Source organism: Lycium barbarum, chromosome 8 (assembly GCF_019175385.1).
Source record: "Lycium barbarum isolate Lr01 chromosome 8, ASM1917538v2, whole genome shotgun sequence".
NCBI classification, from domain to species: Eukaryota; Viridiplantae; Streptophyta; class Magnoliopsida; order Solanales; family Solanaceae; genus Lycium; species Lycium barbarum.
The window spans coordinates 5,296,833-5,312,860 of NC_083344.1; the positions used below are offsets into that span (position 1 = coordinate 5,296,833).

At 33.0% G+C, this 16,028-nt stretch overlaps 1 long non-coding RNA gene across 1 annotated transcript; it reads left to right on the forward strand.

The window, feature by feature from the left end:
- The first annotated feature begins 8,409 nt into the window (after positions 1 to 8,409).
- Positions 8,410 to 9,373, forward strand: LOC132605793 (uncharacterized). The gene is made up of 2 exons (XR_009569463.1): positions 8,410 to 8,547; positions 9,168 to 9,373. It is a non-coding gene; the product is annotated as an uncharacterized LOC132605793 (long non-coding RNA).
- Positions 9,374 to 16,028: the final 6,655 nt, after the last annotated feature.

Consider the following 16,028-nt stretch of genomic DNA (forward strand, 5'->3'; position numbering starts at 1 on the left):
TAATTAATTACACTTCTACCCTTTCATAAATATTAAGTCACTTACACTACAATTAGGGTTACTTCATTTCATTTCATAACACAGCCTTTTTGCCTCTCTTTAAGTCTCAAGCCTCTTACGTCTTACTCATTCACATGATTCTCAAGCCCCTCTTTTTCTTGCCTCTTCTTTGACGATTTCTGGCTCTTTCACGAACAGGTACGTTTTCAATTCTTACTCCTCTGTTATGGGGTTTTTGTTGGGGTTGGGAAATTTGGGAAATCACTTCCTTAGAATTGTAAATTTAATGTCTTTTCTTTGTTGGGTTGAGAAATAGTGGGAATTTTTTCTTGTATTGCTTGCAAATTGAGTTTTTGGTTATGGGTTTGTTTTTTTTGCTGTTAATGTTGCAAACCTGGTAATAATTTGTGCAATTTCTGTTTTTGGTTGAAGCATTGCTTGCAAAAAGGGTTCTCTACTTAATTTTTGTGTTATTTCTTTACAATGTTAGATGAATTGAACTCAAGTTACACAAAATCCAAATGGAATCTGAACACTTAAGCTCCATTTCGTCTTATTCTTTTGGTAGTTTGTTTTATTTTTCTCGTAAGAATGCTTCTATATATGTCTTCTTTTGGATATATGCAGAAATTTCTACTTTTTCAAGAATGTGCAATAAAGGAATTTAAGCCTTTCCTTCTATTTTATCACAAAAAAACTAATGATTATTTTGTATCTCGTGCAGCTCTATATTCTGCTCTATATAATCGTCATTCTCAGTTTCGGCAATTCAATCAGTTTCCGGTAAGTTTCTGATTCTCCTCTTCTTTTCCTTTGGATTTCATTCGAGATAACGAACGTTTGTTTTGTTTTGTGCTATTTGGATTTTTATGTTTTGTTTGCTCGCTGTCATGTGTTTGATTAATTTTTTTTATTTTTTTTTTGAAAAATCATAATTCACAGTGATACAAACACATGGCTGAAAATATGATAATTGATAAAGTAGTTGGTGAAAGTGGAGCTTCTAACTAAAAAACAAGTCAAACTCAAACAGTTCAGTCCAAAAAAAGGAAAGAAAGGAGAAAAAGGTCTGTTGCGTGGACTTATTTTGATCCAGTTATTGATCCTGATGGAAATGAGAAGGGTGTGTAAATTCTGTAAAAAAGAATATTTTGCTGACACAAAAGACCATGGTACAGGGGGAATGCTTGGTCATATACCCAAATGTAAAAAGATTCCTCGTAATGTTGATACTAATTAAGCACAATTAGTGTTTAAATCTGTTAAGGTGGGTGACAAGGGTGATGTAGTTGTTGCAGCATGGAAATTTGATCAAGAAACCTGTAGAAAGGCTTTGTGTCGTATGGTAATTATCGATGAACTTCCTTTTAGATTTGTCGAAAAAGAAGGTTTCAAAAATTTTATGAAAGTGGCACAACCTTTTTTCCAGATTCCTTCCTGTACTATTGTCACTCATGATTGTTTTAATTTTTTTGATGAAGAGAAACAAAAATTGATGATTGAGTTTAAGGAAACACAACAGAGAGTGTGTCTTACTACTGATACTTGGACTTCCTTGCAAAGAATTAATTATATGGCTATTACAGCTCACTGGATTGATAGTAAGTGGAAATTGCATAAAAGGATTATCAATTTTTGTCCAATTTCTAGTCATAGAGGTGAAGACATGGCAAAGGCTATTAGTAAGTGTTTGCAGGAGTGGGGGTTACAAAAGATTTTCACTGTTACAGTTGACAATGCTAGTTCAAATGATGTGACAGTGAAAGAGTTGTCTAAGCAATTAACTAAATGGGGGACCAATCTTATGACTGGTACTCACCTTCACGTGAGGTGTATGGCTCATATTATAAATCTTGTTGTTCGAGATGGTATAAAAGAATCAATTGAGTCTATTAAAAGAGTTAGGCAAACAGTGAGATACATTAGGCAGTCTTCTGCTAGGTGGGGGAAGTTTCATGAATGTTGTGAAGATGTAAATCTTGTTAAGAAATCTTTATGCTTAGATGTTCCCACAAAGTGGAATTCCACCTACTTGATGTTGAATAGGGCTATTGAATATGAGGGTGCAATTTCAGATTATGCCGATCGTGATATTGGCTTGTCACATCATCTTGAGTTTATTGATACTATCGATGGAAGTCCTGCATGTACACTTTTGAATAGTGATTGGGAGAGTGTAAAAAGAATTGCAAAATTTCTTGAAATGTTTTTCAAGCTTACTGAGAAGGTTTCTGGATCACTTTATGTTACATCAAATTTTTATTTTCTTGAAATTTGTCGAGTTGCTGTTTACTTGACAAAATTGACATCACATGAAGATATTGTTTTGGGTGAAATGGCAAAGACGATGAAGCTGAAATTTGATAAATATTGGGTACAAGCTCTAGTGTGCCTTCAAGATTGGATTCGGAGTGAACCAACGCCCGTAAGCATTAAGGAAGATTTAGATTCCCTCGAGCAACTTGAAAAAGGTAAGACAAGAACCTTGTATTGATGTAAAATTATAAATAATTTATTTAATATTATTGTTGCTTGACTTGTTAATATAATTCTCTTTAGATATGGCCAATCTTGGAAAAGAACCTTTTGTTGATGACATGTAGAAGTGTAGATTGTTAAGACATGAAACTTTGGTAAGTTAATTATTCAACTCCTATCTTGGATATTACATTTGCTGATTCCAAATATTTTCTCTTCCTTTCTATATTCACTTTGTGATATTGTTTGTAGTTCCTTTTCTCTTTAGGAAGACAATATGTTACTTTTTTCTTAATCTTTCCAGTGTTGTAGACATTAAGCCATCAACTGATACTTTCTCTGTTTCTATGTTAATTAGGTTTAACAATGCCTCAACTTTGTGGTCCTAAAGCTCGATCACCTGTTTGGGATCATTATGAAAAGCTTGAAGAAAATGATGATGGATGGTGCACCATGCAGTGCATTAATTGTGGTTTTTGTTTTGTTGACTTGACTAGAACTATTAGGACTATGTTTGGATTAATTTTCAGGTTCTTTGACAGTTTGACTGTTGTTTTTGGTTTTCTGAAATTCTGATGGTGCTAGACAAATTATTGCTAACTACAACACCACTTGCATTAGCTACTTTCAGTTTTGAAGTTATTAATATGGAATGGTAACTTATCTTTTATCTGGTGCTAATATGTTTTCAAATGTTGATGGCAGCCTAGCCTTATTAGACTGTATACTTGTGCATTGCTAGATTTTTGGTGTTGTGGTGCTGCATTTTTATGAGATTAAATGGAAGGAAAAATTACTACATGTTTCCTTTTAGAATGTCATAAGCTTGTTTATTCATGGAGTTGAAGAGAACTGGAAAGCAGAGTCGAAATATTCACTTGGGATCAGCATTGGAAATATTCACTTGACATCAGGGGTATGGTTGTCCAGGTTTCTCAATAACTGGAAGTGCTGTTGCTGCAGCAGAAGTTGCCAGAGTTGATGCAAGTTGCTCTACATTCATTTTGGTGCATTCATCTTTAGCAATGCTCACTATTGGTAAGTATTGTTAATTTTTGAAATTGATTGCCTGATAGACTGTTTGCTTCTTTTAAAATTTAGGTATCATTGACACATTGTTTCCATAGAAGTATTGTGATATTTACCAGTGGTTTTTTGATTATTTCTTTAGAATTTGTATTTGTCGTTCCATAGAAGTATTGTCCTGTATCTATATTTATACCTTCTAGTGATTGATTTAAACCTGCTCGATAGCCATTATCGATGTAGGAGTATGACTCTATGTCATAGTTAAGTTATATAAATAAAGTGAATGTTGACCATCTTAGTTTATTTCTCATAATTGGTTTTTGCCTTTGTCTCAGTTTCATAGTAAAAAAGGATGCTCCAGGACTGCAAGATACTAAAATAGAAAACAAAATTGGACTACGGATTGTTCAAAATGGAGACATTCTCTTAAAGAAAGTGTTTGTACCTGATGTGGATAAACTACCTGGTGTCAATTCTTTCCAGGATACAAACAAGGTATGGCAATATGAATGGGTATTCTATTTGTTATCAATGTTCAATCATGATCTGCGTGGATAGATGTTCATTCATCAACCTTCAGCTAAACAATTTTCCTTCTGTGAGGAAAGAAAGTGCCCAACAGAGTGAAATCTATACATTCCTTTCCAATTGAACAAAACAAAATGTAATTTCTCAGTTTTTCTTGATTGGCCACTCTATTGCAATACACGCCACCATTTCCCTTCCCTTCAAAAATTAAAAAGTAGGAAAAGAATAAGGATAGCTGATTCTTCTTTCAATTTCTTACATTTTTCAGTCTCGAATTAATTTCTGTTTGCGCTTTTGTGTGCTCTCTCTACCTTTCCTGGTTGCATAGGAACATCTAAAAGCTTCGCAGGCATAGTGCAGAGCTCCTTCTACTGCAATTGTCATTTTTGTTTTATATGATTGCACAATTGGTATCGTTGAAGTCTGTTGTAGATCCTTTTTATCATGCCAAAGGACATTCATGCCACAAATAGTGCACCTCAGCTTTATTGCAAATTGCAATTTGCTTCAAGCAAAAGACAAATAGTGCACCTCAGCTTTCTGTCTTCCTTTACTTCTGTGACTTCATTGCAATGTGAATGTGCTTAAAATTTTGACCTTTTTTATGCAGGGCTCCTGGATTGTGCGTCAGAGTGTTGGAAGTACCCCTTCTTGATCTTTTTGTGGGTTGAAACCCATTGTCAATTATAAATCATGATTAAGCGAGATAAATCTACCAATTACCTCTCAATTTTAACCAGTCACCATCCATATTGTGGTCAAGCCATTTTTTTGTTGTGTGAAATCTTAACGGTTAAACCGATAACCGAACCGATAACATACAACAACCGATTAACCGATAACCGATTAACCGATATTTTAACGGTTCTTTAACGGTTTAATATGTCTACAAACCGATAACCAATAAGTTAAACCGATAATTTTGAAACCCGAACCGAACCGACCGATATGCAGCCCTCACCACAAGAAGCATTTTGCTTTGGGCCCAATAACTGAACCCAAATCGATTTACGTCTAATGTCATGATCCATCCCATCCCTTTTTTTTTTGCGCGGATTGCCAATCAAATGCGTTGGTCTTTAATTTTTGTCCTTCGCCTAAAAAAGTGGCCTAAAATATCCCGAGGTCTGGGTTCAAACTCGGCTCAGTAAAATAACACAATTTCGCAAGGTAAGGTTTTGCAAAAGTAAGGCCTAACTTAGTAATGTTGTAGTTCCAAGTTAGGCCTTATAATGCATAACTTCAGCATAACTTCTGTAGTTCTAAGTTATGCCTAAGGCAAAAGTCATGCCGGACAAGAGGTAAAGTTATGCCTTCAGGCATAACTTCTATACAAAAACTATGCCTTAAGGCATAACTCGCCTTACAATTTTTTTTTACTCTGCTAGGATTTCAGGTCTAACTTTTGCCTGAATAGGCCAATTTTCTACGAAATTCTGCCTTGCATATTTTCTTTTATAATCTACTGGGGTTCGAACCCAGAATCTCAGGGGTATTTTCGACTACTTAAAATGCCAAAGGCCAAAAATTAAAGACTAGCAATTTAAAGGACAAAAAACTAATGACCAACCCCTAATAAGGACATTTGTGCGAATGACCCATCCCATCCACTCCATACTCTATGAGTTATAGATTGCTCACTTATTTGGGCCGGAGATTTGGACCCATTCAAAACCACAAGAAGCGTTTCAAGAAATTGCACGATTTATGCTTAAAATGGGGACAAAAGAACATAAAGGGCCATCCGCCCAAACTATTCCTATCGGATGGCCCATGTTTCTCCAAACCCAAAGTGTAGCCAGCGGGACCTTTTGTGGCAACTAATGAAAGTCCGCTGCAAAAAAAAAGGACTATTTGTGACGACTTTAGTTGCCACTAAAGTCATTTTTTTTTTCCGTAAAAGCCACTAAAGATCAACTATGTGTAGAAAATGTATAAAAAAGTATCATTGTTGTATAGAATATATATCCCTACCGCATATCTATGGAAAATGTATCATAGGTTTGTATCATTGTTGTGTAATTTGTGTATAATAAATATATCATCAACGTATACTCACTAATCATACACAGATTATATATTAGTTATACATTGATTATACACTAATGGTTCACATATTATACATATTCGATACATAAGTATAGAAAATGTATCATTGTTGTATAATTTATGTATAAACTGTATCATTCTTGTACAGAAAGTGTATATAAATTGTATCATTCTTGTATAAAAAGTGTATCATATGTCTAGACAATGTATCATACATATACAATATATTAGTTGTATCATTCTTGTATAGAAAGTGTATATAAACTGTATCATTCTTGTATAGAAAGTGTATATATAATTCCAGCATATGTATATAAACTATATCATTCTTGTATAGAAAGTGTATATAACCTGTATCATTCTTGTATAGAAAGTGTATATATATAATTCCTGCATATGTATATAAACTATATCATTCTTGTATAGAAAGTTTATCATACGTATAAAAAATATATCATACATATACGTATAGAAACCGTATCATTGTTGTATAGAATATGTATCACTACTATATATGTATAGAAAATGTAATCATACGTATAGAAACTGTATCATTATTGTATAATATATGTATGATAAATGTATAATTAACGTATAATTAATGTATACTTACTAATTTTATTAGTTTGTAGTTGATATATTTTAGTTTGTTAAGTTTTTTATGATGGTTACTTTAGTATATAAAATGTATAATTGTTGTATAAAATATGTATCTCTACTGTATATGTATAGAAAATGTATCATAAGTATTATTATACATGTTTTGAGATATTTTTTGAAGGCTCAATCAACGTATAAATATACACATATTATACATGTTTTGGAATATTTTTTGAAAGTTCAATCATTGTATAAGTATACATATATTATACATGTTTTGAAACATTTGTTGAAGGCTCAATATGAATTTTAACGTTTAGTGGGGATTTTTTTAATTGCCACTTAAAAAAGAAATTGATCTTTAGTGGTAGTTGCCACAAATAGTCCTATTTTTGCAGCGGACTTTTAGTGGCGACAGAAAGCCTGTTTTTTTTTTTAAAGGCATTTGGGCTGCTGGGCCGGCCAGTGCTTGGGAATAGTTTGTGTCAGCCGGCCAGCTCATGATAGGCCCAAATGTGGGATTACTTTGGCCATTGTATGTCTTTTTCCCTAAAATGGGATGGTCTTTAATTTTTAACTTTTGGCAGTCTAATTTATACCTAGCAATGTATGAGTTCTTTATAGCCTGTTTGGCCAAGCTTCTGAAATAAGCTTATTTTGAATTTTTTTCTTTTTCAAAATTGCTTTTCAAAAAGTATTTTTGGTGAGAAATAGTTTGCATTTGTCCAATTAATTTTAAAAACACTTTTGAGCCGCAATTAGTGTTTGTCCAAACTTTTAAAAAATAATTTTCTCAAAAGTGCTTTTGAAAAAGAAAAAAACAACTCTCATCACTCCCCAAAAACAATTATTTCTACAAAAGCTTTGGTCAAACACCTCACTTCTTATTTTTTTTTTTTTTTAAATAACCACTTTTTCCTCCTATAAGCTTGACCAAACATGCTATTAGTCATAAGGTATAATTTATGGGATGTTATGATACGAAAAAATAAACTTATGCTCCGCCAAAAAGTTGTTTGTCATGAGGAATGAAAATTAAAGACCATCACAAAATTGGACCTAGAATGGATCGAGTTCGGTTGAGAATTTCAGAAAATTGAAATTTTAAATCGATGATGGCCAAAATCCAATCGAACCTCACCTCACCTCCACAGACCTATTCATGAAGGGTAAAAATTATAGACCAGCACAAAATTGGACCTTGAATGGATCGAGTTCAATTGAGAATTTTAGAAAATCAAAATTCAAAATTTTAAATCGATGATGGCTAAAATCTAATCGAACCGAACCGAACCGTCCATAGTCCTAGTCATGAGGGCTAAAAATTAAAGACCAGCAAAAAATTTGACCTTGAAAGGATCGGGTTCTGTTAAGAATTTCAGAAAACCAAAATTCAAAATTTTAAATCGATGATGGCCAAAATCTAATCGAACCGAACCGTCCACAGGCCTAGTCATAAGGGATGAAAATAAAAGACAAGCACAAAATTGGACCTAGAAAGGATCAAGTTCTATTGAGAATTTCAAAAAATAGAAATTCAAAAGTTTAAATCGATAATGGCCAAAATCGAACAGAACCGAACAAAACCACCGTCCACAGGCCTAGTCACGAGGGCTAAAAATAAAAAAACCAGCACAAAATAGGGCCAAAAGTGGAAATTACCCGAAGCATTTTATTTTGGGCCCAATAACTGGACCCAAGTCCAATTACCTTTTGGCCCAACTCTACAATTTCCTTATATAAACCATCCAAAACCCTAACCTCACTTCCTTCCATTACTGCCCTATCTTTTTTCTTCAATAGATTTTGCTCTAAGAAGTAGCAAAAAAAAAAAAAACTCTTTGATTCAACATGAGAGCTAAGGTAACATCAATTTCTTAGCATAAAAATTCTCAAAGTTCACATATATTCCGTAATTTTTTATGCTCAAGTTCGTCAATTTTTGTTTTGTATATATATATATATATATATATATATATATATATATTTTGTTTTGAATTATCTGTATCCATATATACGTAATTTTTTAATGCTAAATTTCGTCATTTTGTGTTTTATTTATGTATCTGTGTTTTTTTTTTTTATTTTGTTTTGAATTATCTGTATCCATATATATTTGTGAAATTATCTTACAAGCTGTGGTACCTGAAATAGACGGGTAAGTAAATGAAATTAATTATATAGAGCAACGATTTTTTGTTTTCAATTTTCACTAATTCTGTAATTTTTTAAAGCTTGTTTTGAATTATCTGTATCCATATGTATATTTCTGAAATTAGTTCATGAGCAGTGGTAACTAAAATAGACAGTTAATTAAATTTCATTTAATTATATATATATGATTATATAGAGCAACGATTTTTTGTTTTCAATTTTCACTAATTCTGTAATTTTTGTATGCTCAATTTCATCAATTTTCAGTTATTCGGTAATTTTTGTTTGGTCAATTGCGTTGATTTTTGTGTTGCTTTGTTTTTGTTCAGTGGAAGAAGAAGCGTATGAGGAGATTGAAGAGGAAGCGCCGAAAGATGAGACAGAGATCCAAGTAGAATGTATTTCGGAGTTCGTAATGGTTTAAGTTTTAAGTTTAAATTTCAGTAACATTGAATAGAGGTTTTGACCTAAATGGCATCGAATTCTGATTCTGATATCCCTTTTTAAAAAAAAATAGATTTGTGTTTTCTTATTATTCGTGCTTCGGCTCTATTAGATCTACGTTGTTGCTGTTGATAGCTGTTTTTAGTTCTGAGTTTCGAATTATCTGCATCTGTTATATTTGTGAAATTCGCCCATGAGTTGTGGTAATTTGAAACAGAAAATGTTATATAGAGTTAACTAAGTGAAATAATTCTACGTGTTATTCATTTTAGTGTTTGAGCCCGTTTGGATTGGCTTATAAGTTGCTTATAAGCTGTTTTCAGCTTTTTTGAGTGTTTGGCTGGCCAGCTTAAAGTCATTTTGTGCTTAAAATAAGCTCAAAAAAATAATTGGGCCCATTTGACTTAGCTTATCTAAAGCAGCTTATAAGCTGAAAACAGCTTAGACTACCCAACTTATTTTTTTTTAGCTTATAAGCTGTTTGCAGCTTATAGGCATAAGCCCATCCAAACAGGCTCTTTATATCATTAGACACTATTAAACTTAAGGTCGTTGCAGCTTCGGGAAGATTGTTTGGTGGTCTTAACTAAATGCTAGCATTGATGTTAGGTTTTTGGATTATTATCAAGTTCATGCATTATTTAGTGTTGTTTGATCCTAGAACAGATGAACTTGGTCCATTATCTTGCTGTATTATGGATTATGTAATACCAGACGGTTCAGTTTAGATGGCAGTTTATAGACTCTAAGCAATGAAGTAAATTTGGTTTTACATGTTTTAATAGCTGTTTTAGGTTAGTGTCTACTGTTTATGTGAGGATTTTGCTTCCACACCATTGTGGGAACTTCTTCCCAATTGGAAAAGATACAAAACCGAGAAATTATTTGAAGTTAGAAATGAACTTCAAGGCTAGATCAATTTGAAACATGTCTACTGTAGTTTGGATGCTTAGACTGAATTTCCAGGACTTCCTTTATTGTGGATTATAACTTCAAGGAATGTTATGGTGCTAGTGCTAGACAATAATCATTTTACCTGAAAGAAAAGTGAGCTTTGCTCCTCCAGGTATAAGCTTGTTAGGCACTCCAACGATGCTCTTTTCAGCAGTGTTGGAAATATAGATTAGATCCCTGAACATGACAATGTGTCGTATTTGTAGGTAAGTATGACGTTGTTGTTCTTGCAATATCTAATTGAGTACTACAAGGAGGCCTTACAGAAGGGTGAAACTTTGTTTATTTCCCTTGCGCATACTTTATATTGTTGGGAGGGTATAAAAAGTTCACTTCGACCTACAGTTCTACTGCTAGAGTGCTGTTTGATTGCATTTACAGAGTGATTCTTTGTTACATGGGAAGTGGTTGTTGCGTCATGTGTATTCTGAGGGCATACAATCTGAAGTCTGGCCTGTTTGCAACTCATTTCTTTGCTACTTTATGCTTATAATGGGAGTGTTTACAAAGTTAACCTCTAATTCTCAGCTACTCCATGAGTGCTATTTGATGGTTATGAGTGATTATTTTATTCTTGCATTTACAGTGTGAGATACGCTGTTGCATGCGAAGTGTTTGCAATTATTGTATTCTCAGGGCATACCAACTGAAATTTGGCCTGTTTGCTACTACCCTTATTAAATGCTAGCATTGATGTTAGGTTTTTGGATCATTATCAAATGCACGCATTGTTTAGTGTTTGATCCTAAGAGAAATCAGCTTGGTCCATCATCATGCTGTCTGGTGGATTATATAATACCACAGCCCAATTTATTGGCAGTTTATAGACTCTAAGCAATGAAGTAAATTTGGTTTTACATGGTGTGGTAGATTTATTGGTTTTATGGCTACTGTTTTGTGCGAGATATTTTGCTTCCACACCTTTGTGGAACTTGTTTGAAGTTCTGTATTGAAAAGGATACAAAAACAAGAAATTGTTTGAAGTTAGAACTGAACTCTAGTGTAGTCTAGATCAATTTGGATTTACGACAGATACCTGTGCTAAATGAATTTGAAACCTGTTTATACTGTAGTTTGGATGGTAAAACTGAATTCCTAGGGCGTTTATTGATTATAACTTTAAGGAATGTTACAAAACTAGACCATAATTTTCTTGCCTGAAAGAAAAGTGAGCTTTCCTTAGTCGTTCTAATGCTCTTATCAGCGCTGCTGGAAATCACGACAATGTGTCGTATTTGCAGGGAAGCATGACATTGTTGTTCTTGCAATATCTAATTGAGCGGTATTAGGAGGCCTAGAGGGTGAAACTTTGGTTATATCCCTTGAGCCTAGGCTTTATATTGGTATTAGAATATATACAAAGTTCACTTTGGCCTACAGTTTTACTGCTACGGTGCTATGTGATGGTTCTAAGTGATTATTTTCATTTAACTTTTACAGTGTGTTTCTGTGTTGCATGTGAAGTGGTTGTACATCATGTGTATGCTCAGGGCATACAATCTGAAGTTTGGAATGTTTGCAACTCATTTCTTCGCTACTTATTTTTGCTTTATAATGGGAACGTTTACACAGTTCACTTCTAATTTACAGCTTTACTCCACAAGTGCTATTTGATGGTTCTGTGTGTTTATTTTAATTTTGCATTTACATTGTGATACTCTGTTGCATGTGAAGTGGTTGCAATTATTTTTATTCTCAGGGCATACCAACTGAAGTTTGGCTTGTTTGCTACTCGTTTCTTTGCTTCTTTTATGCCTAAGTTCGGCTCAATGACATTTACTTTGTATTGGCACAAACGTTTCATTCTCTGACAAATGTCTGGTACTCAGAGCGCTTTATCCTGTAATTTATAGTACAAAATCTTTACGAGCGTTGAAAGATGTATCTATTCTAATTGCACGGTTTAGTTATATCATGTTTTGAAAGCTATGTTATTAATGCAATTAACCCTGAGAAAGGGAGATGCAGTCCTATTTTTTAACACATACATGGTTTGAGGTAAAACTATTGAATTCGGATGAATCCATAACATACACTGCCCTCCATATGGCGTGTATCTTCATATGCTATTACTTAACGATGATAAATTAATATGTATGTTTATTTCAATAAACCTCGTTCAACATCTTAGCTTCTCTGTAAACATTTTCACATTAGAAGATATCAGCAACATACTTCATATACCAAATCAGCGAGTTGATTTCTCATTTTGTCACTCAACTTAGTTATTATCTCAGAAGGTTATTTTTTTTTTCTTTTCTTGATATCAATTTTTTGTAAGAAAAGTGATCTTTTGAAATAATAACTATTAGTTGAATGACTATCTTAAAAATCAATCCCATAATCAGCAAGTATGCAATCTTTCACTGGTAAGTACCCTAATCGTATGGATACTCGTTGTCAATATCCTAGTCATGCTCACCCTTCACAGCAGCTGTGGATTATCAATCAGCAAAATAAGCAAACTGCTTCAAGATTACCTAGATAAAAATTTAGAAAGAAAGCATTAGTGTTTCAAGCAGCATCAACATTTTCTAGCACAGACTTCTTCCGTTTTAATATAGGTAACATCATTTCCTTATTAATTTGTTCCAAAAAAATAGACATATTCTTACATAAAAAATAATTTTAACTTTAAACTTTCGTTTCAATTCTTAGTGAGAAGTTTTCATTGTCAAATAAGTGTTGTGAAATGTTTAAAACTAAAAGATTTAAAAGTCTCATGGTCACAAAAATGCTATGGCATATTTAAGATTACAAGTTTGAATTTTTTTTATTTCCGTGTTAAACTCGGTATCAAATTATACTATATCACATGAATTGAGACCATGAAAGAAGTAGTTAATAGAAGAGCAGGAACGATCGACTTAGTGACAATTAAAATTTGTAACACTGTGATCCGAATAGCAAGTCCTTTTAAAACATAGTTGAAATTTTCAAGATATTTAAATTTTATTTACTTTGAAATCAAACTTCAGTCGTGAGCAGGAACGATCGACTTAGTAACAATTAGAATTTGTAACACTGTGATCCGAATAGCAAGTCCTTTTAAAACATAGTTGAAATTTTCAAGATATTTAAATTTTATTTACTTCGAAATCAAACTTCAGTCGTGTGGGTAGTTAATAGAAGAGCAGGAACTATCGACTTAGTAACAATCAGTATTTGTAACACTATGATCCAAATAGCAAGTCCTTTTAAAATATAGTTGAAATTTTCAAGATATTTAAATTTTATTTACTTTGAAATCAAACTTTAGTCGTTTGGGCCTAAAGTTGAAATTGGCCAAGCCCAACTTTAAACCTCAAGTTGATGTCATCAGTTTGAATAGGTTCACTGTTTTTGACTTATAAGTTACAAACAATGCAAGTAGTATATGTATTACCTACTGTATAGGAGTTTCAGTTATACTGACTCGTAAACAGTTTAGTTACGCAAAGAACTTTTGCTTCGTGACGCACAAGTATCGATTAAGCAAGTTCACTGTCTCTCAGTTATTGAAATGTCTTAACCTCCTGTCTCCAAAACTAATTTACACCCACACCTTATGCATGATGGGCAACAATACTCCGTTTTTAAAGATTTTTTTAAGGATGCCAAAAGTTCAAGAATTTATGGCGGCTCCTTCCTGCAAATCAGCCATTCAGAACGAAGAAGTTGCACGAGTTTCCCTTAAAATGGACCGATCTTTAATTTTTGTCCTTTAAAGATTGAATTTATGCTTAGCATGACATAAGTTCCTTAAGGGAAAATGTCATAACTTGTGGGATATTATGAATACGAAAATATTATTTGTTATGAGGACAAAAATTAAAGACCAGCACAAAATTTCTAATATATATAAGCGCCTAAGGGGGTACGAACACAGCTGCTCCAACTTGTACCAGCAGCTTTACAAATTGTACACGCAATGAATGCTTGTACCATAAGCTATATAACTTGTACACTTTATTCAACTATCTTTTTAGCCCACGTGGACATATGTCATAGTACTTAATATATTTATTCCCTTCTCCTGTATAGACGTATGCACTTCAATTTTGATTCTCCGACATAGTTATTTCCTCCGTGCACTTTTACTTGTTCATTTTTTACTTTTCACGCTCTTGCTGAATATTTATTCTCTTCTCATGTATAGACGTATGCAGTTCAATTTTAATTGTCCTACACAAATTCATTTCCTCCGTGCACTTTTACTTGTTCACCATCCCACGTGGACATATGTCATAGTACTTAATATATTTATTCCATTCTCATGTATAGACGTATGCACTTCAATTTTAATTCTCCGACACGTTTATTTCCTCCGTGCACTTTTACTTGTTCACTTTTGACTTTTCACGTTATTGCTGAATATTTATTCTCTTCTCGTGTATAGACATATGCAGTTCAATTTTAATTCTCCTACATAAATTTATTTCCTCCATGCACTTTTACTTGTTCACTTTTGACTTTTCACTCTCTGTAAGAATTAATAAATCCCACGTGGATATATGTCATAATACTGAATATTTATTCTCTTTTCATGTATACACGTGTGCACTTCAATTTTAATTCTCCGACACATATTTCTTTCCTCCGTGCACTTTTACTTGTTACTTTTGACTTTTCACGTTCTTGTTCAATATTTATTTTCTTCTCATGTATACATGTATGTATTTCAATTTTAATTATCCGACCCATATTTATTTCCTCCGTGCACTTTTACTTGTTCACTTTTGACTTTTCACGTTATCTAAGAATTAATAAATGAAGTACTCCATCCAAACCATATTTCTAGGCCACATTACTTGACTTTTCAGGTTCTTTAAGAATTAATAAATGAAGTACTTTCTTCGTCCCATATTACTTGGCCACATTACTATACTCGACTTTTCACGTTCTTTAAGAATTAATAAAAATGAAGTACTCCCTTCGTTCAATATTACTTGGCCATATTACTGAAATTATATGTCTATTTTTCTATTCTATATTTTTTTCTTATATATAAATTCCCAAGGTGAACGAACACAATAACAATAAGTTGTACAAAAAGCAACTGAAATTATACTCTAAGCAGGGACTAACATGTGTACATTTAAGAAGTTGAACATTAAGTGGGCGTTTGGCCATAAGAATTATTCACATTATTCCGGATTTTTTTTTCACTTTTCAGTGTTTGGCCATAAGAATTTTGAATACAACTTGAAGTTGTATTCTAGAATTCCAAAAACAAAAAAAACTTGTTTTTCAAAAAAAGAAAATCACTTTTTTACAACTACATTTCAACAAAAACTACAATTTCAAAAACTATGGCCAAACACAACTCCAACTCCAACTCCAACTCCAAAATTTCAAAATAAAGTGAATTTTTTTTGGTATCTATGGACATACAGACCCTAATTCTACCTCTTGTGTGTTTACTTTTTAAGTCCCCGCAGGTCCGCAGTGTCTTAATTATCCTTTCATTTCATTCATTTGGCATGTACTCCCTCCGTCCCAATTTAAGTGTCTACGTTTGATTAGACATGGAGTTTAAGAAATAAAGATAGACTTTCAAATGTTGTGATTCTAGATAAAAAAAATGTGTATAATATAATAAAGTATTCTTTGAATCTTGTGATTATAAATTTGACATGTAGGGTATTTGAATTGTCAACTTACTAAATATAAAAAAAGGCGGACATAACCAAAATAAGACTTTTTTTTTAACAATAAATGCCCAAGTGGACGAACACAACAACAATAAGTTGTATAAAAAGCAACTGAAACTGTACTCTAAGCCAGGACTAACATGTGTACATTTAAGAAGT